Below are 13,007 nucleotides of genomic sequence, written 5' to 3'. Positions count from 1 at the left end.
AATGACCTACCGCATTGTAAGAGATCTTATGGAGAGGATCATGTGGCAATGATCGGTTGCCAACCTCTGAGCCAAGAGTATCTCTGGCCAATAACTAGGAAAATAGAAAGAAAGAAAGAAAGAAAGAAAGAAAGAAAGAAAGAAAGAAAGAAAGAAAGAAAGAAAGAAAGGGAATGGAGGAAAGAAAAAAGGAAAAAAGAAAAGAAAGAAAACAGAGAGAGAGAGACTTCCTATCACAACCACAAAGAACTGAACTCTGCCAACAAGTGAGCTTGAAAGGTAACCTTCAGCCTCAGGTCAGTTTGCAGATCTGGCCAAGAACCTAGCTAAAGTTGGGTGAGACCCTGAGCAGCGGCCCTAGTGATCTTCATCTATAATTCTGACCTATGGAACCTGTGAGACAATAAATATATGTTGTTTGAAACCAGTAAGTTTTTGGTAATTTGCTACACAAGAAGATAAAAGGAACAAATATTTTCATGTTACAAAATATACTGCTATCAAATATTATAGAAAAGTAAGTATAATAAAATTTGAGTCTATCTATTATTTTAAGGTAATTACTGAGAGCCGTGATTTCAAGGTAGAACCAGACTTTGAGATGGAGTTTTTCATGCCAAAAGTTTGTTGGGAATTGCTCTTGAAAACTACACTGATGAGAATGTAAGAAAGCAAATCAGAGAGAGAGAAATTGAACTGTGATACAATTCTAAAGAAAGGCCTCAGCTAATACCATGGAAAGTTCTGGAGCTGGGAGGTCCTTCAAAGTTGCCTAAATTAAGATAAGGAGACTGGGACTTCATACCTACACATCCACCAGTCATTAGATTTGATATGATCCTGGGGAGGGTGATGTTTAAGACCTGAAGCTTTTAATTTTGATGAAATTCAACTTATCAACATATTCTTTTTGGATCACATTCTTTCCTTTGGATGAAGCTGGTTACTGAAAAGCGATTCATATGTGGACATTTACCAGTCTACACTCCCAGAAAGAATGCTTTGTATACAGGGAGAGTTCTCATTTGCAATGCAGAATGAGACCTGGGCTCTGTGGTCTCTGAAGTGGGAGAACTGAAGAGAGATGTTCACTCTACTGGAGCTGGAATTGTGAAGTCAAGGGGATTGAACGCTCTGAGTGAGCAGCTTCAATAGAGTATCGCTGAATGTCCCCATAACTCTTACCCTGACAGCTGTTCAAAACAAGCAAGAAGTAAATGATGAAAACCCTTCTTCTTAGAATATTTCTCCACTGACAAATCTTAGCATTGTGTTCCACGCAAAGGAACAATGATTAAAATCTCTATCTCCAGTATTTCTGTATCTTCTCAGGTTAAGTGTCTGCTCAAATCTTTTGTCAATTTTTAATTTGGATATTTGTTTTCTTATAATTGAGCTTTGAAAGTTCTTTATATATGAGTCCTTTATCTGATATATGTTTTACAAATATTTTTTTCCAGTTTATGACTTGACTTTTAATCTTTAACAATGTCTTTTGAAGACCTGAAGGTTTTAATTTTGATGAAGTGCAACTTATCAACATATTCTTTTTGGATCACGTTCATTGCTATCAAAAGAAAGTAATCTTTGCTTAACCCATAGTTACAGAATTTTTCTTATATATTTTATTCTAAAAACTTAATAGTTTTAGATTTTATAATTTTATCTTTGATCTATTTTGAACTTTTTCATATATTGTAAGGTATCCATTGAAGTCTATTATTTGAATATAGATATCCAATTGTTCCAACATCAGTTTTTGAAAAGGACACTTTTTTTCCTCCAATAATTGTATTTGTATCTTTATGAAATATCAGTTGTCCCTATATGTGTAGGTCTATTTCTAGATTCATGTTCCATTTCTTTATTTATGTCAATATCACACTCTTTTTAATACTGGAACTTTATAATAAATCATAAAATCTTGTATGGTTGTGCTCCAATATTATTTATCTTTTTCAAATTTGTTTTGGCTACTTAAGCCCTTTACATTTACACATGATTTTTATTAAGATACAATTAACATGTACTATTATATTAGTTTCAAGTGTACAACATCATTATTTGGTATTTGCATATGCTGTGAAATGATCACCACAATAAGCCTAACTAATATCTGTCTTCATACATAGTTACACAAATGTTTTCTCTTTTAATAAGAACTTTTAAGACCCAAACTCTTAGCAGCTTTAAAGTATAAAATACTATTATTAACCATAGTCACCATGTTGTATATTGGATTCCAGACATTTATTTTATAGCTGGAAGTTTATACCTTTTGACTTCCTTCACTCATTTCACCCACCTCCCAACCCATATCTCTGGCAACTGCCAATAAGTTCTCTGTATTTATGAGTTCTCTGTATTATGGTATTTGTTTTCCTCTGTCTCACTTATTTCACTTAGCATAATGTGCTCAAGTTCCACTCAAGTCACAAATGGCAAGATTTCCTTCTTTAATATGGCTGAATAACATTCAATTATATATCATTTCTTTCTTATCTGTTGATGGACACTTAAATTGTTTCCATATCTTGCCTTGGCTATTGTAAATAATGTTGCAACAATCATGGGAGTGCAAACATTGTTTTGAGTATTTTTATATTCTCTGGATAAATACCTAAAGGTAGAATTGCTGCATCATACAGTCTTTTTATTTTTAATTTTTTGAGGAACCTCTTTACTATTTTCCATAGTGGGATTCCTACCAACAGTGCACAGATTTTCCCTTTTCTCCACATCCTAGCCAAACTTATTTCTTGTGTTTTTGATAATAGCCATTCTTTTTTAAAAATTTTTTTAAATGTTTATTTATTTTTTTTTTGAGAGAGAGACAGAGTGTGAGTGGGGGAGGGACAGAGAATGAGAGGGAGACAGAGAATCTGAAGTAGGCTCCAGGCTCTGAGCTGCCAGCACAGAGCCCGACATGGGGCTCGAACCCACAAGCTGTGAGATCATGACCTGAGCCGAAGCCAGACACTTAACTGACTGAGCCACCCAGGTGCCCCTGCCATTCTATTTGAAAATAGTCAGGTATGAGGTGATCCTGGGAGAACAGAGAGAGGGATTTATGCTGGAATGGTGGAATTGTTTAACAACAATAAAAGACATCTCACAAGAATGGTTAAGTCAGATGGCTTTTATTTTATCCTTCATTATGATGTTGGCTCACCAGAGAAGCGAAGACATAAGTAAAAGCACACACACACACACACGCGCGCCTTTGCCATTAACAGGCATAATTATAAAATCTTTTCCCTTCCCTTAAACATGAGGTATGGTGAATATCCTAAAATAACATTTTTCTATCAGATCCCTAGAACAGTAGTGTCTCATTTCTCAGGGTATGTTGGCAGGTTACCTTTGAGCATAAATAAGGCCATTGTTACCATATTTTTTTATCTTTTTTAACTTTTTTTTATTACTTATTTTGGGAGACAGAGAGAGACAGAGCATGGGTGGGGGAGGGACAGACAGAGAGGGAAACACAGAATCTGAAGTAGGCTCCAGGCTCTGAGCTGTCAGCACAGAGCCCGACGCGGGGCTCGAACTCATGAGCTGTGAGATCACGACCTGAGCCAAAGTTGGATGCTCAACTGACTGAGCCACCCAGGTGCCCCAAATACATAAACTTTAAAATAATACATACAATAAAAAGTTATCATTTATTTACTGTAGGATTTGTCATATTTTTAATATACTAATTTAAACTGACAATATCTAGAAAGGTAAAAATAATAACTTGTCAATTTTATGGGCAATGGAAGCATTTTGAAAGAGAACTATTAACATTATGATAGACACAGTATGATGCTGAACACAGTTTGAAAATCCTTTTGTTGGAGGCTAAACAGCTTTATAGATCTTACAAATAGTTGTGGCTCTGACATTGTCACATAATTTTAATCAATAATATTTCTTATATTGCTGATAATTGGAAGCAAGTTTTTTCTGGGTCAAGTTATTTTGGTTGATTAGAAGATTAAAGCACTAATGGCATGTAGGTGTGTGAAATCAACTGCTAAAGAAAATAGCAAAAAACTCAAATTTTTTTTTGTTGTTAAACATGATTCAAAATGAAATTGTATGCTGTTGTCTATAATAATATTAACTAAGCAATTAATTCTATATGTATAAACAGATATTACTTATCATGCCTTTCAATATTACTTCAGTTTTACTTTTTCTCCTCAAGTTGCTTTTTTTAAAATGACTGATAACAGTACATTCATATATAAATATATGAATATGTAAATATATATTTTATATCATATAGAAATGTATAATATAAATATACCATTTATATATAAGATGTACTTTTACCCATAGGGAGATTTTTCTATATATGAACACAAAATTTTCAGGTCTTTCATAACAAAGCATACCCACACATGTAAAATTAATGATAATTAGATTTGGCAGGTATGATATTGCATACGATAAATACTAATAAACTCATCCAGGTACTACTACATATGTTTTTAAAAGATTAAGGAAATAAGTTATAGACATCACATTGATAGTGTTAGTAACGTCCATATACTACAGAATAATTCAAAGCACATAGAATATTTACTTCTTTAGGCATATAGTGTGATTCTCAGACTACCAGGGCAAATGGAATTTGATGTGTATATATTTAAGTAATATTTATTTAGCCAATCCCTGCTGCTTTAACCTAAAAAGAAACAAGCACTTTTTCATCTCATCTCCAAACATATCATCCTTCTTATACCTGCTGTACAGTATTCTCTATTTTTTATTTTTAGTTTCTTTTTATAAAATCAAGGCTTCAATTTTCACTCTGGAGTCTACATTTCTTTCAAGATCTCATTATTGCAATTATTGCTTTTCTCTCATATGTGATCAATTTCTATTTCTATTAAATCATTCCTATAGCATACTAATAAGATATAAAATTCACATCTCAAAATATATCTTCATCTATCCAACTATGTATCTCTTTATACATACATTCCAAACTTCAATCCATACCCCTTTTCAGCTATAAACTCACAGCAAAATTTTTTAAAAAGCATATCTTACAGTAAGTCACACTGCATCCTCACACCACTATCTCCCTAAATAACTTCCAGTACCTTCAGTCCCAATACAACACTGAAACCGTTCTTGATCATCACCAAAGACCTCCATATTACAGTCCTGCCAAAGTAGGCCTACACATAATTTGTATCATACTTTGCTAGCCCATACCACGTTTTTAAAAAGTGAAGTTTTATTGGCAACATTTAAAGATTAAGACATCACAGGGTGCCTGGGTGGCTCAGTTAGTTAAGCGTCCGACTTGGACTCAGGTCATGATCTCACAGTTCATGGGTTCGAGCCCCGTGTCGGGCTCTCTGCTGACAGCTCAGAGCCTGGAGCCTGCTTCGGATTCTATGTCTTCCTCTCTCTCTGCCCCTTCCCTGTTCATGCTCTGTCTCTGTCTCAAGAATAAATAAATATTAAAAAAAATTTAAAGATTAAGAGATCACAATTATTATCTCTAGAAGATATGTCAATGTCAGGGTATGCCTAGAAACAGTGTCCTAGAAGTGAAAAGCCCCTGTAACATGAGCAAAGGACATTCTAGCTCACTTGAGTCCTTTGACTCCCTGAGACCGTAAATATTATCATTTGCTATTTCTATTTCTTTTATTATTTTTTGGAGGGGGTAGGGGGCATAAAAATAACTACATTTATCATCTCATAGTTTCTCTATTTCAGTGTGCTCTTTCCCTTATTTATTTATTTATTTATTTATTTACTTATTTATTTATTTATATTTTACTTAATTATTTATCTTGAAAGAGAGAAGGAAGAGTGCAAGCAAGGGAGGGGTAGAGAGAGCAGGAGAGAGAGAATCCCAAGCAGGCTCCATGCTGGCAACACAGAACCCAATGCGGGGCTCGATTTCAGGAAATGTGAGATCATGACCTAAGCCAAAATCAATAATGAGATGTTTAACCACTTGAGCCACCATGGAGCCCCCTTTATTTATTTAAAAACATTTAGGAAGTATTGACATACAAAAAAGCTTTATATATTTAATGTAGACATTATGATGAATTTAAAGATATGAATACACCTATGAAACTGTCACCATATACAATGCCTTAAACTCAACCATAACCTCTAGAAGTTTCCTTCCCTCCTCTTTTTTAAGGACATTTAATATATGATCATCTTAAATTTTTAAGGATACAGTATAGTATTGTTAATTATATGCACTATGCTGTACAGTAGATCTCTTGGACTTATTTATCTTTCATAAATAAAACTACATACCCTTTGATCAATGTCTCTGATTCCCCTTCCCCAAACCTTGGTCATCTCTACTCTCCTCTTTGCTTCAATGAGTTTGACTATTTTAGATTCCTGATAGAAGTGGGATCATGTAGTATCTGTCTATGTTTGGTTTATTACACTTAGCATAATGCCTTCCAAGTCCATCTACATTGTAGCAAATGACAGGATTTCCTTCTTTTGCAAGGATGACTAATATTCCATCATATGTCTACACACATTATCTACATGTTTTCGTTACCCATTCATCCATCAATTAACATTTTGGTTGTTTCCACATCTTGACTACTGTGAATAATTCTTCAATGAACATGAAAGTACAAATATCTCTATGAGATCCCAATTTCAATTCTTTTGTATAAGTATTCAGAACTGGGACTTCTGGATCACATGGTAGTTCTATTTTTAATTTTGAGGAACGTCCATATTATCTTTCATAATGACTACACCATTTTGCAGTCATATCAACAGTGTATGAAGGTTCCCTTTTCTCCACATTCTCCTCAAAGCTTATTATATATGACTCATCTTCTTAATAATAGCCATATTAACAGGTGTGAGGTGATATCTTCCAATGGTTTTGACTTGCATTTCCCTCATCATTAGTGATGTGGAGCACCTTTCCATATACTTGTTGGAATTTTGTATGTCTTCTTTGGAGAAATGTCTATAAAAGTCCTTTGCTCATTTTTAATTTGAGTTTTTGGGTTTTTTTTGATAGTGAGTTATAAAAGTTCCCTATATATTTTGGATATTAACCCCGTATCAGATATATGGTTTGCGAATAGTTTTCTCATTCCATAGTTTGCCTTACATTTGTTGATTATTTCCTTTGCTGTGCAGCAGCCTTTCAGCTTGATCTAGTCTCATTTGTCTGTCTGTGTTTTTCTTACCTGTGCTTTTGGTGTCACATTCAAGAATTCACTGGCAAGGCCAATATCAAGAATTATTTTTCCAGTATGTTTTCTTTTAGTTCTATGGTTTCAATTCTTTGTCTTAAGTGATGCTGCCTCAAAAATCAGTTTGGAAGTGTTCCCTCTGTATATTTTTGGAAGCTTTTAAAAAAAGAATTGTTATTATTATTTTTAAATGTTTGGTAGAATTCACCTTGATTTTTATTTGTTGGGAGGTTTTCCATTAATGATTCTATCTCCTTGATTATAACTGCAATGTTCAAGCTTTCTTCTTGGTTCAGTCTTGGTGAATTGTGTTTCTAGGAACTTATCCAATTCATATAGGTTGTCCAATTTGTTGATATATAATAACCCTTTATGATGTTTTCAAAATTTCTGTGGCATGAGTTGTAATGTCTCCCTTTTCATTTCTGGTTTTATTTATTTGAGACTTCACTCTTTTTTTTTAGTAAGTTTAAGTATTTTTTAAAAATTTTATCCTTAAAAAATCACATCAATTTTGCTTTTTTATTTTTATTTTTAATTTATTTCTGCTCTAAATCTTAAAGTTTCGTTCCTTCTGCAAACTTTGAGCTTCATTTTTTTTTTCCTGTTTGTTGAGGTTGTTGATTTGAGAGCTTTCTCTCTTTTGTGAGGTCATTATCTATTGCTATAAACTCCCCCCTTACTACTTTTGCTGCATCCTATACGTTTTGGTATGCTGTGTTTTTGTTTTAATTTTTCTCGAGGTACTTCCTTTTATTTTTAATATTTTTTAACATTTATTTATTTTTGAGAGACATAGAGAGACAGAGCATGAGCAGGGGAGGGGGAGAGAGAGGGGGAGACACAGAATCCAAGCAGGCTCCAGACTGAGATGTCAGCACAGAGTCCAACGTGGGGCTTGAATCCACGAACTGAGAGATTATGCCCTGAGCCAAAGTCGGACACTTAACTGACTAAGCCACCCTGGTGCCCCTCTCAAGGTACTTTCTAATTTCTTCCTTGATTTTTTCTTGAACCAAAAAGTTGTTAAAAATATGTTGTTTAATTTTAATGTGTTTGTGAATACCTGTCTTCCTCACAATTATTTATATCTTGTTTCATTCCATTATGTGTAGTTCACTGAGCCTCTTTAAGAGAATTGTTTTGAATTCTTCTTTGGGCCTTCATAGATCCCCATCTCTTTAAGATCAGTGGCTAGAGATTTATTAGCTTCCTTTGGAGGTGTCATGTTTTCCTGTTTCTTCCTAATCCTTGCATTCTTGCCTTATTTCTGCACATTTGAAGATCTCTTCCAGTCTGACAGGCTGGCTTTGGCAAAGGAAAGATTTCACCAGTCAGCTGTTGGATGAGGTTACAGAGAGGACATAAGTACCCATTGACCTATGACCTAGACCCCAGCAATCAGAGGCTCCTCGCCCTTTCTCCATCCTTGGAATGTGCATTCCCCTTGCCTTCCCATAATGACACAGCCTTGAGATGACAATGTGCTGTTGTGACCATCTGGATGGTATATGTGACAGATCCCACTGAAGGCCTTTATATAAACTTTTAAGATTCTGTTGAAGAGCAGTGGAGATCTACTCATCTTGTGACTGCCCAAGACACACCTCATAAGTAATTTCCCTTGCTTATTAAAATTGCCACCTATCAATCTGGAATGGCCTGCCTCTTTCCTCATTCTCTCTAGTCTTCATGTGCAAGGTCAGCCTCAGATTTCACCTGGGAAGCTGCTGAGGGAGCTCACTAACACTTGGCTAGCTAGTAGAAGACCAGATAAATAGGTCTTAGGAAAAACAAAACAAAACAAAACAAACATTTATGGGGGAAATCCTGAGTTGGCCATTGACCTTTATGTGTGGAGGGGTGATCCATATGTTAGATACTTGTGTATCATGTTAGTATGGGGATGCTCCCAAGTCAGTGGCTGGTTTGATGCATATTGGACTGAAGCAAAGAGGGGAACAAATAGCTGACACAGTGTTCTGGCCCCTGCTGTGGTCAGTTTGGCCACTGATGTCCAATTAGAGGCTGAAGTTCAAATTAGAAATTTGAAAGAAGAGCTGACTTAGAGTAGAACATGTGGCTCTCCACTACTCTGCTAGCTTTGGGTCTAGTAGATAAGGTGGGAGAATAGAATTATAATATAAATTGGAGACCTTAGCATGCTGTTTTGCAAAGGTAGGAGGGTGCAAGTTGCCTTGGATTAAGTTCCAAGCGCTTTGACAAAGCCCGATTAGAACCCTAAGAGGTGGAATCCCTGGGGGATTTAGGAGAGCAAAGAGAAGGATGTTGTGATAATTGACAGTGAAATAGATGAAATTTCATGGGACCATGCCATCCAACTCCTAATACAAAGGAAAGTAGGGGCGCCTGGGTGGCTCGGTTGGAGGTCCAACTTCAGTTCAGGTCATGATCTCACAGTTCGTGGATTCGAGCCCTGTGCCAGGCTCTGTGCTGACAGCTCGGAGCCTGGAGCCTGCTTGGGACTCTGTGTCTCCCTCTCTCTTTCTCTCTCTCTCTCTCTGCCCCTCCCCTACTTATGCTCTATCTCTGTCTCAAAAATAAACTTTAAAAAAAAAAAAAAAAAAAAGGAAAGCAAAACCACCACAACAACAATGCCACCCAGTGGGGCAGGCCCTAAATCAGGAAATGTTCATGATGAGCTTACTCCTGCTGAGCTTACTGATAATAGATGCCAAATTCCAGTAAAAGGCCAGGGAAAGTATCCAGACATGGTTAGAGGGTTAGTGCAGCTATGGGATGTGGAAGAGAAATGGTACTTCTTTGACCAGGCAGGAACATCACCACACTCTCTGTCCTCTGGCAGTACCCACACTGCATTTGGGGGGTTCAAGATACTCATTCCCTTATAGTTTGCATTATTCTAGCCTTCAGGGAGGTTGAGTCCAATGAAAGGGTTCTCCCTGGGCATGTAGGACCCTGGAAATCTATAGAGAATGTACAAAAATTCTTAGGGAGTTGGGAATGAGACAGACCATCTATGCCCTGATGTTTCAAGGCCCTGATTAGGTCACATTCACTGTAGAAATGAAAGTGAGACACTACAGTCCACACCCATCACATAGTATGGAATAGATATCCCGAGCCAGTCATGGGCAAGCATACATAATGTTGGGAAATCCATGATTCATCTGGGGTAATTTCACAAATCCTAGGAATGGGTACAGGCTATTGGAAAGACCCAACACAGAGAGGGAACTTGAAAAGCGAAAAGGCTATTCCAATCATGTGTAAAGGGTCCAATAAAAGTCACGTAGAAGCACATGTGGCTTGACCTCACTGTTGCCATGATCCCACCTACAAAGATAGACCAGTATCACAACACTATGCTGGGTGGCCTGTGTAAAGCCTTAAAACCTTAACAACAGTTAAGACCTTTCTCACCTGCCCCTACCCTCTCTGATGCCCCTCCTGTTTCAGCAAAGACCTCAGGAATATAGTCCTACTCAGGGTAGGTGTCTCCCATGCCCTGACTATATAATTTCAGCCAAGACTGCCTGCAGGAGAGGGCCACTGGAGGTGACCAGACATCAGGTTGAGCTCAATATTCACTGGTTCCCCAGAAATAAACAAAAGATGATGACTCTAGTTGATACTAGCCCTCAAAAGTTTTCTGGCCCCCTCAGTGCCACCAATGGTTATACAGGACAAATAGTTATGGTCAAGAAGGTCTTTTTGACATTGCTAACTGGGCATTCTTTTCCATGAGAATATGAGATTTTTATCTCTCCAATACCAAGAAACATACTTAACACTGATATCCTATAAAGTCATGCTCTACAAACTTCGATTGGTACATTCCACAAGTGCTGGGGGAAACACTAATGAGAAGCTGCCAAACCTGCCTCCCCCAAGGAAGAGTGGTAACTGTCACACAATATAAATTGCCCAGGGGCACAATGAAATAGGAGAAATATCCAAGAGCTGCACCAGCTGGGTATTGTACACTCTGCCCATATTGTTTCCAACAGCCCAGTTTGGCTGGTAAAAAAGTCACATGGCTCATGATAGATGATATCTATCAAGAACTGAACAGCGTGTTATCTCCCATCTATGAAGCTGTGCCTGACATTGCCACCATCTTAGATACCTTGACCACAGTCCTAGAAATGTACCATACTCTGCTAGATTTAGTCAATACTTTTTTTTTAAATATATCCCTGGCTGCTAAGTCACAAGAACAATTTACCTTGATGTGGGAGGAGCATCATGGATCTTTCAAGTGCTTCCTCTGGGTTACCTGCATAAACCCACAGTATGTAATGGGATAGTAACTCATGAACTGCCCCTGTTCTCCTTCCACACATTAGTAAAATGGGCTCATTACATTGATGATATAATGATAACATGTGAAGACTTGCTTCTGCTACAGGACACTGTATAGACTTTGCTGGGACATCTGCAAGGGAGATGACAGGCAGTGAACCCCCAGAAAATTCAAGGTTTAGGTACTGCCATAAAGTTTTTGGGAGTTGTTTGGTCAGGTAAGAAATGTGTTGTTCCAGACGCCATAATTGATTAGGTGTAAGCCTACCCGGAAACTGTAATTGATTAGGCGCAAGCCTAAGAGTATGAAAGAGGTGCAAGTTTTTGTAGGGTTTGGGGGTTTTAGAGGACTTTTATTGCCTACCTAGCATTGTGTCTTTATCACTTATATTGCTGAATAAATAAAGGGCAAGTGTGGGGCTGGGGATCAGAGCAGCAAGTCACCTTTGAGCAGTCAAAAATACTGGTGAAGTAGATTAAAGCTCTGGCCATCTCCTAAGCAGGGCTACCATTTCAGTTAGATATGCCTGTGACTGTGGAAGTAATGGTGCTGGACACAGTGGGAGAGACAAAGTGAGCCATGACTCACCCTCACTTTGACTAAGTGGCATGCCTATTTGCAACAGAGGAGTATCCTGTTTTCCAAACCACTGGCTCTAGAAATGTAGCTGCTACTAGGCCCTTCAGAGTGGGTAGATACTCCAAATGCCCCCACCCCTATTCTGTGGTGGCCATTGTGTCCTGCAGAGAGGGACTGGGGGAAATTCCCATCGATGCCTGGAATACAGATGAATCTGGTCAGGACAATCTGCCCACAAGGACTGTAGTCACTATTCACCTCAACACTGACACCATCTGAATGGAAACAATTATGAACCACAGAAGCTAGTGACCTGAACTAAGAAAAGTTTGGCTGGAGGTGCTTGGGTGTCTCAGTCAGTTAAGTGTCCAATTCTTTTTTTCAACGTTTTTTTTGTTTTTTTTTTTTTTTATCTTATTTTTGGGACAGAGAGAGACAGAGCATGAACGGGGGAGGGGCAGAGAGAGAGGGAGACACAGAATCGGAAACAGGCTCCAGGCTCCGAGCCATCAGCCCAGAGCCTGACGCGGGGCTCGAACTCACGGACCGCGAGATCGTGACCTGGCTGAAGTCGGACGCTTAACCGACTGCGCCACCCAGGCGCCCCAAGTGTCCAATTCTTAATCTCAGCTCAGGTCTTGATCTCAGGGTTGGCAGTTCAAGCCCTGCATTGGGCTCTGCACTGGGCTTAGCTTCCACTTGGGTGGTTGAACCATTGCACTCTGGGTTTACCCAGGGCACAAAGGGGAATCTGCCTCATGGTAACCATTGCCAACCTCCCTCTCCTCAATGGCAGATGAGCACATCCTGTGTTCCACTGGTACAGTCATCCAGGACACCACCTTTATCCCCTCCATTGGCATGGAGGATGTTATAGCGTACATAGAAGCCCTTACTACATTCGCCAAGCAAGGGTTGAATGACAGCTGATAAAG

General features: G+C 38.0%; 1 protein-coding gene across 4 annotated transcripts in view; it reads right to left on the bottom strand.

The window, feature by feature from the left end:
- LOC144616179 (uncharacterized) overlaps positions 1 to 13,007 on the bottom strand; it is a 344,180-nt gene that overhangs the window by 329,078 nt on the left and 2,095 nt on the right. The gene's annotated exons all lie outside the window — the stretch shown is intronic.

The sequence above is a fragment of the Panthera onca genome, chromosome B1 (assembly GCF_046562875.1).
Source record: "Panthera onca isolate mPanOnc1 chromosome B1, mPanOnc1 haplotype 2, whole genome shotgun sequence".
Taxonomy (NCBI): Eukaryota; Metazoa; Chordata; class Mammalia; order Carnivora; family Felidae; genus Panthera; species Panthera onca.
This window is presented reverse-complemented; position numbering and strand designations above follow the sequence as displayed.